Raw genomic sequence first — 16742 nt, forward strand, 5'->3', positions numbered from 1 at the left:
TATAGTCCAGCTTAACCTGGATCCAGCTCAGATTCCACGTGCCCCCCTCACTCTAGGGGAAGGGTTTTAAATACTTGGGCATATTCCACGATCTTTACAGTCAAGTCTGTGATTTTATCATAGCTATTTTTTGTCTCGGTTGTTTCTGGACATCATCTTAAGTATGTCTGTTTCACAGAAATATTTTTTTATAAACCTACTCACTTGGTGTTTTGTTTTTTTTTTCTTTCTTTCTGTGTAATGCAGTAAAATTGCCCTGAATGCCAAAGGTGCAAAGGAAAGTAAAAGACAGCCTTCAAAGCAGAAGGCTCATCAGCAGATGAGCTCTTCCAGTGGCAATCATGGTCAAGTACCGGATGATAGCACTTCCAGTGAAACATCTGAGGATGAAGGAAGGTATGCATATAAGGAATGTTGAAAATAAAACTCACTTAATGATAAAAATTGGCCTGAGAGCTAGAGGCAAGTTTGGGTTTTTGTTGTGTGTTTAAGGTTTTTTGTAAACCTGATGCATATGAAGATTCTTGTTCTTTCGTGTGACCACCTGATGTTCTTTCTTGTTCTTTCCTGTGACTACCTGATGCGCTTTGTGTTGACAAACACTTCACTTCTGTTTAGAGTGCTTTTGAACATGCTGGCCAAGTCAACAATAAGGTCACGTGCACGAATTCTGATTAATTACATGAGTGTGTGTGCACAGGCATAGAAGTATTTCATGTGTTTAAAAAGGGTGAGGTATCTCAGTTTTTTCACTGCAGGTATCTCAGGATTTTTTGCCCTGCTCCCCGCTCCACCTTTTCTCTTGCAGCTGTGTACCCTCCTGACTTCTTGGCCACCCTGAACTTACTTGTGTGGGTTGTGGCAAAGTGAGAAAGAGAAGTTGTTGACACTGTTCAGCCCTAGCTAAAAATCTGGTGTGTTATCAACACTGTTTTGGTCAGAAATCTAACACGCAGCCCTGTGTGGGCTGCTGTGAAGAAAATAAACTGCATCCCAGCCAGACCCAGGACACCAGAGAATCCAAAATTACAGTTCTTTGACCTGTAGGAGAAGGATTCTCGGTACTGAAGAGAGCTAAACCCCTGGTATTAAACAGGGAATGCACGTAAGCGTATAGCTATATGTCTGTAGCTGTAAGATTTCTGTCACTTTGCGTGCAGTTTAGGGAACAGTTATTTCAACTATTTGCTTAATATCTTGCGGAAAAATTAGCCTTCCAGTAGACATTAATAGCACACAATAATTGTTTCAGTCTTGAGCTATATCTAGCAAAGTTACTATACCAGATTTTAGTTTAATTCAGTTCTGCAATTAATTTTTCAAAGCAACTGTAGGTATTATTCATAATGCAAAGTAAGCATTTCAGTACTGAAATATATTTCTTGTTTTCTAGACCTGCAGCAACAACCAGGAGTGAAAGGAACGAGGTACTGTAAAACTAGTTTCTTGATAAACAGTCTCTATCAGCTTTTAATCACTTAGGTGGGAGCAGTGTTTATGTAGTGATCAACCAGATGTACAAATTGCTGCTGGTATGCAGCTTGATTGTATTTGAGACAAATCTGTGGGCTGTGAAGGAGAGAATGAATCATTCCTGCATTTGTAATGGTCTGTAATACTGGACAGTGGAATTACAGAAAGTACTGTATTTTTTGTAGGTCAGCATACCAGTGGAAGTAACTGATGACCCTGGTTTAACTCACTCATCTGACCCAACTTCAGAGGATGCCCGGTTACAAGCTTCAACCTACAAGGAGACTATGCTGCTGTTGGAAGAGCTTAGTGTGGTTCATATGGGTATGTTTTCAAGTCTCTGCCTTCAGCTGTTACAAGTTCCCCTTAAAACATGATTTCTTTGTATGCACTCCAAAGTATTTTAATTTCATATTTTGATATAGTATCTCTTTGTGACTAGAGATCCCCCTCAAAAGCTGTGAAACTGTCACCTAACCTGAGATGTTGCCTGCATTGCCAGCCGATGTGCCTTACGTTATCATTGGTTCTCTGTCTAGTCAGAGCTGGAGAAGCAGTTTCTTGCAAAGTACAGTTCAGCTCCTTCTAATGCGGTCATCAAAAGTCAGCAAGAGCTTTTTCTTCTTTATATCCCCCTGATGTGGTTTAAGCCCAGCCACACCTGAACACCTAAGCACCACACAGCCACTCACTTGTTCCACCCCAGTGGGGTGGGGGAGAGCATCGGAAAGGGAAAAGTGAGAAAACTCATGGGTCGGCATGAAAACAGTTTAATAGCAAAAGCCACGCACGCAAGCAAAGCAAAGCAAGGAATTCATCCAGCACGTCCCATGGGCAGGCGGGTGTTCAGCCATCTCCAGGACAGCAGGGCTCCGTCACGCATAACAAATACTTGGGAAGACAAAGTGCCATCACTCTGGATGTCCCTCCCTTCCTTCGTCCTCCCCCAGCTTTATATGCTGAGCATGATGCCGCGTGGCATGGCACATCCCTTGGGTCAGCTGGGGTCAGCTGTCCCAGCTGTGTCCTGGCCCGGCTCCTTGCGTACCCCCAGCCTGCTGGCTGGTGGGGTGGGGTGAGGAGCAGAAAAGGCCTTGGCTCTGTGTGAGCGCTGCTGGGCCATAAGGAACACATCCCCGTGCTACCAACCCTGTTTGCGGCACAGCTGTAAAACATGGCCCCGTACCAGCGACTGTGAAGAAAATTAACACTATCCCAGCCACAGCCAGCACACCCCTCAACAGCTAATGACAAAGAGTACAGCAAAATAATGGCTTTGCTTAAAAATAATAAGTACATATATATAACAAATTTCAACTGTCATAAGGTGCTTGCATATATGCACAAGGCATTATATAAACATAAGCATCACTTACTAGGGCTCTTAAACTATGCTAAAATTTCATTAGGCAAGTGTTAACCTTGGCCGAAGGCCAAACTCCCCGCCCAGTGCTGCCACTGCCCCTCATTTACAAAACGGGGCGAAAAAGCTTGTGGGTCAGTGTGAAGGCAGGGCTGTCACTTCCCAGTGATTGTCAGTGGCAAAACAGACTCCACCGATTAAAATACATTTGGATAGTGAGAAACAAAGACCCCAAACCTGAGAAGGACACGTCGGCACCCCCCCTGCTCAAGCTCTGCTGCGCTCCTTCCCCGCCACCTCCCCAGGCAGCACGGGGAGGCTGCGGTCTGCAATCAGGACGTAGCAGTTTCTCTCTGCTGCTCCTTCCTCGTCCCTTTTCCCTGCTCCAGTGTGAGTCCTCCCCCAGGCTGCAGTCCTTTGGGGAAAATCTCCTCCAGCCTGGGCCCTCCATGGGTCGCAGGTCCTTCGGGAAGGATCCGCCTGCTCTGGCACGGGGTCCTGCGCAGCACTGCGCTGTGGGTATCTGCTCCAGCATGGTTCTCTCAGGGGCTGCAGGGGAATCTCTGCTCTGGCACCTGGAGCAGCACCTCTCCCTCCTCCTTCGCTGACCTGGGTGTTCGTTTGCGGGGCTGGTTTTCACATGCTTTTCCCCTTCTCTGCCTGTGTGGTGGTTTCGCCCTTTCCTACGTTTGTTTTTCCTGAGGAGCTGCCAGCACGGCTGAGAGGCTCAGCTGTGCCCTGCGGTGGGTCCATCGAAACCGTCCATGTCCAGCACGGGACGACCCCTGGCTCCTTCTCACAGGGACCTTCCCGCTACCGAGACCTGCCACCTGCACCTAATGCAGCAAAGCATTGAACAGCTTGTACATTGGGCAGTATTTGTGCAGCTTTGTGTCTTTTCTGTCTCAAAGCAGGTTCTGCTACTTTGTTGAAAATGCAAAACATACTTCTTGAATATGAACAGAGAATAGAACGTCAGAAAAATCAGTATAAAGCGCTCTCAAGAGAAGTAAGGAAATTGGAAGATGAAAGGGAGGAGTCACAGTTCAGAGCGGAGAAGACTCAAGATTTGAAATCCGTATTGGCTCACCAAGAAGCAGAATGGAAAAGTGATATCCAAAGCCTTAAGTATGTAAATTGTGGTCTGATAATGTATTATCTTGTCAGTGGTTTTGTTCCGAAAGACACTGATGGCGCAGGCAACAGGATGAGAAGTTTCCAGTCTTTTGGGTTTGGGTTTTTTGAATCCCGTGGGCCAGTTATGCCCAGATAATATATGCCCAGTAGATAATGGGAGAGGGGAAAAACGTCCGGATACCAGCTCCATGTACAGTCTTCTGGATGTTGTTCTAACTTTGTTTTCTAGCAAGAAAAGAGCAAGAGAGTGTGTATGGGGAAATCAGATTTATAAGAGAGATTTGAGAGATGGTTGGGTGGTGGTTTTTTTTTTTCATTTTGTCCTTGCGGCTTCAGTGGGCCTATAATACTAGGGTTTCTGGTAACTCCACCCAGTGCAAGTCAAACCAGAGCTTAGAGCATTTGTTTGCTTACCTGTTTGTTTGTTGGAAAGGTCAAGTTTGGGATTGCCCCTTTCCCCACACTCCTGAGCTAGACCCGGAGGTGTGAGGTTTCTCATCGCTGTTGACATCACGTCAGACAGGGGTGGCCAGCAGGCACCGTAGGCAGTTCAGCAAGGACAACTGCAGAGCCCTGGCCTGGGAGGGGAGATCTCCTTGTGGTGATCCCCGGTGGGACGGCGTGGCTGGGGAGCGGCCCAGGCAGAGAGCGAGCTCAGCAGGAGCCACCGTGAGCTGGCAGCTGGGGCGGCCCGCAGCGGCCTGGGCTGTATGGAGGGCAGCAGTGCCAGGGCCCTGGGGGCAGTGAGTGCCCACCCCTCCGCAGGGCTTGCTGAGCTGTGTCTCGAGCCCGGGGCCCGGTGTTTGGCCGCCCAGCCCAGGAGATCTTGCCCAGTCCGTGTGAGGTCGGCAGGGAGATGCCGGGCTGGCCCGGGGGCAGGAGCACCAGCCCTGTGAGGGGAGGCTGCGGGAGCTGGGCCTGGGGGAGTTGGGCCTCCCAGCACGGGGGAGGGGGGTACGAGGAAGAGAGGCCGGTCCCAGCTTGGCCTGGGTTTGACTTCAGCAGGTGTTCAAAATCCTCAAACATCTGTCAAGTATAAAGAAGTAGTATTTTCATTCTAAGTGAATTCTCCAAGCAGCGTTAAATTTATACTTTCAAAAGTTACACTTTTTGCGAAATTACACTAGAAATTACATGTAAAGCTTTCTCCTTGCAATATGCGCCATTCAAATACAAATGTTTCTGTCAGTCTTTCAAGTGATTTTAGTGGTGGTTGATTCTTGTTTTGCGGAATTTCTAAAGCAGGCTTTCAATTGGCAGTTCTTCCCTTAGGTTGACACTTGATTTTTTTTAATTTTTTTTTTTTTGTCCACTATTGTGAGTATATGGGAAAAAATAGTCAAAATAATGATCAAACACAAAGCTGCTTTCTTGTTTGGGTACCGTGGGCACACCATGGTCCGTTTTCTACCATGTCAGTGCTCATTGCTGATTGTTTCAGTTGGTAAAGAAGCTGACCTTCCATAAGGCTTTCCTTGTAAGTCAGCTTCAAAATGAAATTGCTGTAGTTTCTCCCAGAGGTAGATCCAACTGAGGTTTAAAACTGTTTTTAATCGTAGTCAGCTTAAACCCCATGCATTTCTGAATCTGGTTTTGAACACTGACATCCTTCTTGAGTAAACAGAAGCTGCTTGTTCTGCCTGTGGGCAGCAGTTGTTTTAGACTTACAGAAGGCTGCTGAAAAATTGTCGGGTCTGCCATAGGTAAGTGGCGTGCTGATTCACCAATATTACTTCTGGTCACTGAATCCGTAATATGTAGGCAATGCTCAGTATACTAAGAAAATGTATACTAACCATAGTAAAAGTTTACGATGCTTTGATCTGATGAGACAACAAACTCCTTTTTCAACAAAACGGCTGTAATATGAAGATGGGTTTTTTTAATTTTATTATTATAGTGTGCACACTGGTGTGTGTTTCCCTATACAAACTTACAAATAACGGATAAATCACTCAAAGTTTTTTTTCTCTATCTTGTACAACTGATACCATGCCCAACGGAATGAAGTTAGAATTCTTTAAAAAGTTGAAAAGTACAGTAAAAATATGAACTCTGAAAACATTTAACATTTTTTATGGTTTGAGTTGTCTCTGCAAGTTCATCATGTGGAATATCTACTTTTATATCAGTGCTTTTGTTTCTCAAATCCTCCGTTAAATCCCAGATGTTCTTTGAAACAACAAGAAGAAAAGAGGCTCAGAGTAGAAGTGCTGTGTGAGAAAATGAGAGAAGACCTCCGAAGGAAAGAAGATCAATATTGTAAAGAGATGGAGGAGAAACAGAAACTTGAGTTACACTCTAGGAATTTAGAAATGGAGTTAAGAACACTGAGAAAGCTCTTGAAACAGGTATATTAAATAATGAATTAAAGTCTTTGTCTTATTTTCTGCTTCTTTTCAATTGTATTCCAGTATGCCTAGAGAAGGAGGCGCTTTGTTCACGGAAGAGGCGTTGGATAACAATTGTCAGATTTTGAGAACAGTAGAGTACAGTTGGTTCACAATTGGGCTGTTCTTTTTTTTTTTTTTTTTTGCTTTGCAGTTTATTATTCCTTTTTTCTTTTTTCAAAATTGAGGTTTCATTTGTGTTTCAGGCAAAGCCTTACCTTTTTTTGAACTACTACAAAACATCCTGTATTTCGCCTTCTTAAATTTTCATAAGAAAATTTAAATTTATTTATTTATAGGTGGATTATCATAACGGTGGGGAATCAAAAATGTTTTCAAGTATGCAGGGGAGAATGGGAAGATGTATTGCTAGCTCTGTTTTTTCTTCAGATGCAAGCAGTTTTATTGTATTACTGTAGGTTGAAGAGGAACGTGATGAAACACAGAGACAGCTCTCTCAGGAAAAGAGGGCCAGAGCCCTTCAAGAAGGAATTTTGAACAACCACCTTGGGAGACAAATGGAACTAGAAGAAGGGACAAGAAGATCTATAGGAAAAAAATCAGAGGTAAGCAGATTTTTTTTTCTAATAAATTAAATTTCACCATGTTTGTTTTAAAGTCATAATAAATCTTACATAACTTTTTCTGTTCTTGGTGGTTTATTTACTGTTTACCAGTGTAACTTATCTGGGTAAATACCTTTCTTGTTTTCTCTTATGTCTAAAAGTTCTGGAAAGCAGCATCACTCCTGTATGTACCTGAATTACTTGTGCAAGTAGGAAACTAATAGAAGACACTGTTTACACTGTTTCTTAACCTATCTGTTATTTGTCATTTCACAGACATTTCGTCATCACTTTTTAGGCTTTCTAGCAGTGAAACACCTAGCTACCTATGGCAAGGTTGACCAGGAAGAAAGTTGTTCGACAGTGTTTGTGTTTCCATTGCCTTTTTTTTTTTTTTTTTTAAATTAGTTATTCCCTTATTGAACTTACTTCAAGTATGCCTTTCTTTTCCACCTCCACATAACTAAAATTTTATGATCGAATATCAGCAATGAATTCAACTCTCTGTAAGAGTTAGAGTAACTGGAGGAGAAAAAGCAATCATAAGCACTGTATTAAAAAAGATCTTGGAAAGAATTTACTGAATTTCCTAAAGAATGTGCAGTGCTTGGAAGCCTTTTTGTTCTTGGCTGTGCTGCCCAATAAATGTAGGGTGAATGTGTTTTAAGTGGAAAAAAGTTATACATACAATAAAGAGGAAATATACAGGACTATTGCATTCCGGGGGTGATTGAGTTTTATAGCTAACTTCCAGTAACACAAAAGGATAAGTGTTCAGAAGACATTTGAGAAGGAAAATACCCTTTCTGGCCTTGTGTTTACCAGATCTGTAGCACACCTAATTCAACCTTAAAGGCAGTATTATAAAGGCATGCACATACAAGAAAGCGCTGTCATTTTAAAAGCTTTGGTTGCTGGTTTAAGGGGGGAAAAAAACGTAACTGTATATTTGGGATGTTCATTTAGGTTTTAAGGATATGTTGCACTTCCGTTGTGTACGTACATTGTACATGTGCATGGGTTCACAGAGTAGCTTATTGCCTGAAACTTCATCTTTGAAGTCATGCTTTAGTACTAGAAATGTTAAAATGCAGTTTATTGCTGCAGGTTTTTTGTAGATTCATTTCCCAATTGGCTCTTTATTCATGTTCCCTGTCCTTCAGGAATCCAGCACTGACAGAGAACAGGATCTGTTGTACAAGAATCAGTTACTACAAGATGAGATTGCTATGCTAAGGCTAGAACTCACTCAAGTAAGACTTAGGCACCAGGAGGAAGAAGGAAAATATTTAAAGGAAAATGAGACCTTGAAAGAAAAAAATAAAGCTCTCAAAAAGGAACTTAAACTGAACAAGGAAGCGTTAAGATAAATGTTTTTTCAGTTCAACACGGAGCTGGACTTACTAAAGACAGAATCTGCAGTGCTGACTTCCAAACTTGAGCAGACAAACAAAAGCAAAGACAGACTAGAGACAGAAATTGAATCATTTCGTTCCTCCCTGAACGCTGCAGTTCAAGAACTTGAACTTCATTTGTCATCAAAAAGCAATGCTGAACGAAGATTTCACAGAGAACGTGATGAATGCCTTTGCTTGCAAGTCGAGCTCCATCGTGACCTCTCTGGCGTGCAAGAAACCAACAAGAGCTTGTCTCTGCAGCTGTGTAAAGCTAAAAGCAAAGCTAATAGGCTAGAAAATGAGCTTCACCAGTTGAAGCAAATGCTCAGAGAAAAAGCTTTGCTTTTAGAAATGGCAAAAAAGAATTAAGTCAAGGCCAGTGTCAGGCAAAGGAATGTGATCATGCTCGACAACTTGAGAAAGATCCAGTAAGCAAACTTGTAATAAAACAGGAGTCCTTGCAGGAGCGATTGGCCCAGCTCCAGAGTGAAAACCTTTTTACTCCATCAGCAATGGGAAGAGATGCAGAACAAGAGGATCATGAAAGAAAAAATAGTGGATTATGTGCAGCACTGTTTTAATGACATTTTCAGCAAACTTAGAGCTGATAGGGAAAAGCAAGTTTATCTAATAGAAGAGCGAAACAAGGATTTAAATGCCAAGTGCACTGATTTAAGGGAACAAGTCTTTAAATATGAGACTGACGTAGTAGAAAGACAGGTAAAGTATATGCGTAGAAAGAACAATTTAAAGTTTGTCCATTCTTGAAATTAGTTTGTTCCTACAATGTATCCGGTGTAAGTTATATGCATGGGACCAAAGAATACTGATTTGTTCTGGTTTGTTATGTTTCTCTCGGAATTGCGGAAAGTTTTGGCAACGGGGATATTAGTCCTCAGATCTAAGCAGAGAACAGAAAAAAGGTATCCAAGTCTAAGCTTTGATCAAGAAAGGTGATTCTTCTCTAGAACTTTTTTTCATCTATTTTCCTTAGTCCATGTTATGCCCTATAGAATAGTCTTTAAGTATTTGATGGTGTTGATGTAAGTATTGCACTGATGACATGAATGAGAGTGGTATAAAAGGAGGAACCATCCAATACACGAGGGCTGAGAAATGAAGGTACAGAGAAGTGAAGTGGTTGGGGATAGGTTTATATGAAGCTTCTATAGAGGGGAAAAAATAGGTTCTCTGTAAGCTGCTATCAAGATTGAAGAGTATTAGTAATGTCCAGCTGTTGATTTCTGTGTGTGTTTTGAGGGTTCTGAGGGGCCTGCCTGTTCCTCAAAGTTCATGTCAGACGGTGACCTTAAGCTTTCTCTTTTATGATGTGTAGCCACACTCCAGCAGTACTGTCAATCATTGTAAACTGTGACTTGCTTTGTATTCTTACTACCAAAATAATGGGTTCCTTTTGAAGATCATGTGAGAGAGTGTGTGTGTGTATATGGATATAGCTATATATATATATGAGCTATGCAGATTTTTGTAAACCTAATCTATCAGTACTTCTAAAACGAGCTGAGTAAGAAGACTACAAGAGGATGTGATTCAACATACCCTTAAAGTGTATCTCAAAGGAGCTTTCAGATATTTGTATTCATTTAATTGTATTTGTATAGTGAAGAAACAGAAGAAAGAACAATCTAACACAAAGTCCTGCCTTCAGTCACCAGAGTAATATTTGCAGTCAAACTGTGGCTCTTAGATCGCAACAGATTTCTTTGGGTTTTGTTAGGAAAAAAATACCTGATTTCAGTGTGTTCCTGTGTATTGTTCAAGGAAGAACAATACCTGAGCCTTTTTTATGTGTTAGGAAACAGAAATCCTCGTGAACAGCTGCTGATAGTCAAAGGTTCTCAGCTGAGAAAGATGACGAGAGGTCATCATCCATGCAGATGCCTGCTGCTGGCAGGCAAAATTTCATACTTTTGGGTTCAATCTAGACAGGTCTAATTGTATAATAAAATAAGTTAAAGGCGTATTTCATGTTCTTAGAACTTTCTTCATGCTAATTTAACTGTTTTGTTAGGGCATGTTTGGACAACTGCAGCAGGAGCTTGCTGATGCACCTAAAAAGCAATCTATGCCAGAAGCTTCACTTGAAGTTACTACACGCTACCACAGTGACCTGGAGAGAGACAAGCTGCGCTTGCAAAAGGAGTTGGAAAGAAAGTTGAAAATTAAGGTACTTAATGTATTTAACTATATGAAGAAATCTGAGTGTAGCTGTTGAAAGTAGGAGCGAATGTTGTCCTTTTGCACCACCTTTTGCAGTGTTCTTACGAAAACTGAAGGATAGAGGGAACCAGAGGAGCTTTGCAGGAAAGCTGTAGGGTGATTTTGTGTGTGTGCGTGCATGTCATCTTATCCCCCAAAGTTGTAACCTCATCCTGTCGCTTCTAGAGTATTCCTTCTTCCCACCAGCTCCAGCTGCTGTTCTTGGTTATGGTTCCTAAGGTGTGTTTTACACTCCACATCAACCTTGGCCATAGGTCTTGGATGGGTGGAGGAGAGCTTAGGCCTGTTTCTGTGTAAGTTACTGCATTCTCCTGCGCTCTTGTCTTTTCTGGCCACCTTACTTTTTCTTCTGCCACTGTTGCTTTCACAGACGCAGAAGCAGAACATGCTGGCTCTGACATCCAAGGACTTGCACAGCACGTGGGAGGAGCACTTGAAGTCAAGATCCCACCTTGAAGAGCGCGTTGCTCAGCCGGACGAGGAGAAGGCTGAACTGTTGCAACAGGTGAGCCCAGAAAATTCTCCAGGCACCGGGCCAATACCCAGGAGAACCACATGCACCTTCTGGTCAGGTTCTTACATATCATTGCTTTCTGTTATCCCTGCCATTCAGGCTGCGAGTACCTTATCGTTTGGGGGTCACGGAGGAAGCAAATAAAAGCTAGATGGGTATCTTTGTGTAAGCTCTGGAGTGGCTCTGTTGGGAAGAGTTCCCAGTTTGGTTTGCTATCAGTTGAGCACATTGAGCAAGGCCACAGTTCCCAGTTCTTCCTTGGATTTTGTGTGGTCATCTTCTGACCCCTTGGTTTCTAGGCAGGTTTAAAATGCTTGATGTTTCCAGTGCGTGTATGGAGGAGCTGCTGTATGTTTTCAGCGTAGCGGGAGCTTAAAAGCCTTGCAGAAAAACATACTGAAGGAATGCTGGGTAAATGAACGAGTGCTTGGGAAACAAGCAGCGCCTGCCAGTTGCCAAGGGGCGGCCTTCCCCTTTTCTCCTTTTCTGTAGAGGGAAAATGGAAGAACAAAGTCAAAACAGCTGCCAGCTCTCCTCTGGTGTGGCTGAGAAAACACCAAGAGGAGGAAAACCAGCATGTGGCTAAGTAAATGCCCACACAGAAGAGGTGGAGGTAATGGCCGAGGGGAATAAAATGTTGAAGAACTCCAAAAGATCAGGTTCCTCCACAAGCCCCTGCCTGCTGGTTGGTGGAAGATCCCATGAAAGCTTTGGATGGATCGATGTTCTCCCATGAAGTGCATACCTACGTAATCCCTACTATGAGCAGAGGCACTGCCAAAAGTGTTCTCCAGCATCTTTTCCACCTGTTATGTCTAGAAGAGGATGGCCTTTGCTTCAGGCGAGGGCATCTGTTTCTTAGTTACATATTGGTCTGTTTGATGTGAAACCTGAAGGGATGGATGGAATAGCCTCGGGAATTCCGTCCCATGGCATTCTGTGGAACGTGGCTAACGGATAGAGACGTCCGGCAGCTTCTCTGTGGAGAGCGCTAGATGCACAGACTGTACGTAGGTATTTTTCCTGTGCTCTGCGTGTGTGATACATCTTTCTTTTCTCTTTTGAAAGTGCGAGAGTGAAAGAAAGGAAGTGAAGAAGCTGGTAGAGTTGAAACGCCCAGTTGAACTACGTCTGGCCCAAGAAATGAAAAGAAACCTTGATCTGCAGAAAGACTGTAAGAGGTACGGCTTTTTAGCGTGGTGAAGAGGTATCCCTGCGTAGAAGTCATGTTTTATTAAACTTTAGTGTAAAAATAGGTGTACCTAACTGTGAGCAGATGCCAGCCTCGTGTTAGTTCTTGCAAGGTACTTCTGTACACCAGCCCCTGGTTTTCAATAGCTGCCAAAACAACTGCAGATGCAGGTTGCCCTGCAGTTCTCCTGGGAAAAAGGGAGTCTTTCATTCCTCTTTTCAGGTGAATTCTGGACTCTCCAAGTGTATGTGGCACAGGAATACTGTTTTTTCCTGGTAATTCCTGGTGTGTCAAGTACATTAAAGATAAAGCAAGCTGTGTCTGTGCTGTTTACATGAGAGTATGTGAAAAAGTCCAGTTTTGTTTCTTTTTGCTTCATTGTTTTCATGACTAGTTTGCTGTGCAGGTTGAAGAGGCTGCTGAGCAGAGCTACGAAGGAACTAAGGGTGTATGAGGCGAGAGGGGGACTGTCCCAGCTTAATTTGCAGGGAGAAGTGAAGAAAATGGTCAATGAAATTGGCAGATTAAGAACAAAGGTGAGCTTTATTTTGTTTGGGTTATTGTGGTGGTTTTTCTTTTGTAACCTTTATTCTTTCTTTATACTTCTTTTCATGTTGTTGATTTTGACTACTTTTTTCTTGGCTGTATTTCTGAAATTATTTGGCTGGTTTTTGATGTTCCTTCTATGGTCACAGTAGTAGGCGACTGTAATACTGATGTAGCTCTTAGGGGTAAAGATGGAAGTGTTACATACACAGCAGTATCTGCGAGGGCGCATCAGGGGTAGGCTGTCCTGCAGAGGAAGGGCAAAGCAAGAGCCACAGCAAGGCTGGCAGGGTCTGTGACCACACAGGCCAGGGATCAGCCCCACAGGCCCTCACCAAGAAGAGCAGAAGAGTTCTGGGGACAGTTCTGGGGACAGTAAGCAGAGTGCACCAAGAGTGCAGATCACCAGGCCGGTCCATAGGGATGGGCAGGTCTGCAGTCCTACTGGGACGTCACGTCCATGGGTGAGGGCCAGGGCTGAGAGCAGTGAAGGCCCAGCACAGGCCTGGCTGCAGCTTGAGGCCGTGGCAGCATCGTCGGGCTCCGACGGATGCATTCCCTCTCGGAAGAGAGGGAAGTAACGCCACCATCACTCGGAACAACTCTGTGCAGTTGGCCTTGCCCAAGGTCACCCCCTGAAGCCTGTCTCGGGCACGAGTTGAGCAGGAGGCAGGTGGGGGTTTGCTTTTCGGAATGGTGTCTTTGCTTCCCAGGGCACGATGCAGTGTGAGGTGATGCGGAAAAAAACCCTGTAACTTGTTGCTTACTAGTAGCTGACTCGGTCCGTCTTTCCCTTGTCATGGAGACCCACAAATGCTTTTGAGGTTGCTCTGGCTGTTCGGTAGCATGTAACCTTTTAGCTGCTTCTCTGCTCATTACTGAGATAGCTGTGTTTCAAAGTTATGCTCCTTTTTAGAAGATATTATTGTAGAACGAGTCAACTGCCTTGACAGTGGCTCACTTGTAGTTCACAGGTTAGCAGCATATTTGTGTTCCTGTTGGAAGAGCTATTTTGAATGACAGGGAATGGAATTACGTTTGGGCAATTTTAAATAAGTGTAAAGTTTCTACGTATTTTAGAGACTTTCAAGTGTTGACTCTGGTGGTTTCCCCCTCTTTTTTAAAAATAAAAGATGATGGGATATCATGTTTTATGGTTAATAGGTATAGACGATGGATGTTTCTTGAGGGGGAAAGAAGGGGATAGAAGCTGTAGTTGACCATTGGGACCTATGGGAACTCTGATATTTCCTGGAAATCTTTTGAAAACAAACTGTAGCTTTGTCCTAAAGAGACTGTCTTCTGCCACCAGTGCTGTAAAAGCGGTGTTCTGAACCACTATTTCCAGATCTATTAGCGTAATGGAAGGAAAGGGTATCCGTTTCTTGTCTTGTCAGTTCTGTGACGAAGCTTTGACCGTGTGACAGCATGTGACAGTTCCTCTGAAGCATGATACATGGGTTTTTTTCTGATGAAACCAGAATGTGGCTGTGATGTAACTGGGTATGGGTGTGTTTGATTTCCTATGATCGTATGAACATCTCGCAGAAGAATAGCCCTAGTGCTTTTCAGCCTAGCCCTGCGGGTGTAATGCCGCTGGTTTGGTACCTCTTGGTCTGTGACCCACTGCAGAACTGAGGAAGGATGGGAACCTGAGGAATGCTGTCAGAAATGATGTGAAAGCTGTTCTTGTTTTAAAAGAAGAGCCTGGTTTCACTTTTGTTTTAACACTGAATCAGCAGATGATAAATAGTCTTGATGGCCAACTCCTTTACCAATTTTCACAGATTTGACTAATTTTAGATCCCTCTGAGTTCCCTGTTTTTTTCCCCTTTCCTGTCTACAGGTTGATGAACTTTCCCAGCAGCTGGAGGTAAAGTCTAAAAAAGGCATGCAGCTAGAAGCACAAAATCATGATTTGCGAGAGTTGTCCACCATGCGTGGGAGCCATGAAAAACTGGAAAGAGCAAAAGCCAGCTGAAAGAAGAGGTGGCTAATCTCAAACACCATATGGAGACTAACATGGTGGATCGCAGCCAAATAGAACAATACAAAAGAGAGGTGGAAGAGTGAGCTGAACAAGAAATAAGACAAAAACTGCAAGAAGTCAATCTGATTTTGCAGGTAAGTTAATTTCTTATGTGTGTCTGTTACAGACTTCTGTTTTGGTTGTCATTTTATAGGGGCGGGGGGTGGTGCCTGATTCCATGTGTTACGCTGTACTTCTGTTTTTCCTGAAGGGCAGTGGGAGAAGGGAATATGGTTGGGCAAGATGCTTTCATGTGCGTGCAGTGTGCCTGCAGGCCCTGAATCAAAAACTTGCCAAGGTAGATTTTCATTTTGCAGTTCTTGGAGGGGTATCACTGTCCACTGGTCTGTTCTCATTGTTTATCCTTGAATGGGTATTGCAACTTAGAGTTGTCACAGCCAGGCATACACATCTTCCTTAGTCATTGCACAAGGGGCAACGCTCAGAAAAGAAGTCACCAAAGCTGCAGGGTGGGGGCTGGGGGTGCGGCATCTCCATGATTTCTTTGAGGAATGCTATGCCCTGTCCTACAGAGATAGTGTTCCTTCATCAGTAGCTTTGATGAGTAATAGTGCTAAGATGGGAGTTCTTTCTGAATGAAAAGAATCATTTGGTGTGGTAGTTCCAGGGTTCTGCCCTGGTCGCTGATGGCAGTGAGGAGGCACAGTTGCCTCGCTGAATAGAGCTGGGCCCTTGAAATTGGGTGCACGCAATTGACTGGCGAGGAGAGTTCTCTTTTTCTTTGCAGTGGTTGAAAGTGTCTATCTACTTCAGATGCAGGCAGCCTCCCAGGACAGATTAGAACAAATCAGAGCCAGTCGTCATGGTTTGCTGACAAACCAGCTAGAACACAGAACTGGAGACCTCGAACGTGAATTGGACAGGATAAAAAATACCCAACGAGACAGTATTTTTCAAAAAGAATCTGTACAGGCAGAAGCGGAAAAGTACAAAGACCCGTATCTGGAGGAAGTTAAAAATGGAAGATGCCTAGGAAATAAACTGGAAGGGTAAGTCCATGCATTTTTGGGGTGATAATAAGATACTACTTCTTCCTCAAGCAGTTTTCTTTGTTAAATACCTTTTCTACATCTGGTCAGCATTATGCATAAGATAGCATATTTGTGATGAAAGTACCTTAAGGGTCCCCCCTGTTCATTGGAACTATCTTCATTTCTCTTCAGTGTTCCAGCAGTAACACCACCGATCATGGGCATTAATAGGATATTTTTGAAGTTGAGTTTGTTTTAACAGGCAGCCTTTTTGCCAGTCTCTAATCTCCTCTTCTTATTCTGAGTATGGCAGAAAAGATAATGTCATGTCCTTTACTGCTTGAATAAGGATAGGCCCTTCAGAGAGTGGCATTTGATGCTATGAAGAAGAACAACAAAAATCTTTTGGCTTCCATTTTAGCCGCATGTCATAGGTTTCAGCTTTCTTTGGGAAAGGAAGGGTAGCCCAGAGTTCTTATGCAGGTGATGTACCTTTCAGGAAGAGCTATGTAAACACACGGTGTGCACAGACTGCTTTGAGGCCTTAATGCTGAGAAGTCCAAAGTATTGGTTAACTCTTGCTGCTTCTTGCAGGTAGTGTGGCTACCTAGAAATAGGCTCTTCAAAAAACCTCAGATCAAATTATGGACCTTTTTTTTGGACTCTCTTAATCCCTTCCACTTTGAGAAGTCAAATAATAGTCAAAGACCTGGAGGGTAACTTTGCGGAGGTGTTATTACCAAAGATAATTCTTTGTATGCTTCTGAATGTTTCAGAGCTAATGAGAGACGAGCAGAAGCCAATGCTAAGCTCCTTCAGGAGTGCCATAGAAGCAAACCTTTAATTGCAAGCAGCGCTGTCAGTGGTCCAGTTCTGTATTCAACTGAACTGGGACACACTAG

General features: G+C 43.4%; 2 long non-coding RNA genes across 2 annotated transcripts; both read left to right on the forward strand.

Annotated features, from left to right (window-relative positions):
* The first annotated feature begins 1240 nt into the window (after positions 1-1240).
* Positions 1241-7515, forward strand: LOC308057420. Its single transcript, XR_013925267.1, has 3 exons — positions 1241-1797; positions 3751-3964; positions 6141-7515. It is a non-coding gene; the product is annotated as an uncharacterized lncRNA (long non-coding RNA).
* Positions 7516-14786: 7271 nt separating this feature from the next.
* Positions 14787-16729, forward strand: LOC308057417. Its single transcript, XR_013925265.1, has 3 exons — positions 14787-14943; positions 15623-15858; positions 16617-16729. It is a non-coding gene; the product is annotated as an uncharacterized lncRNA (long non-coding RNA).
* Positions 16730-16742: the final 13 nt, after the last annotated feature.

Source organism: Falco punctatus (genome assembly GCF_963210335.1).
Source record: "Falco punctatus genome assembly, contig: scaffold_58, whole genome shotgun sequence".
Lineage (NCBI taxonomy): Eukaryota > Metazoa > Chordata > Aves > Falconiformes > Falconidae > Falco > Falco punctatus.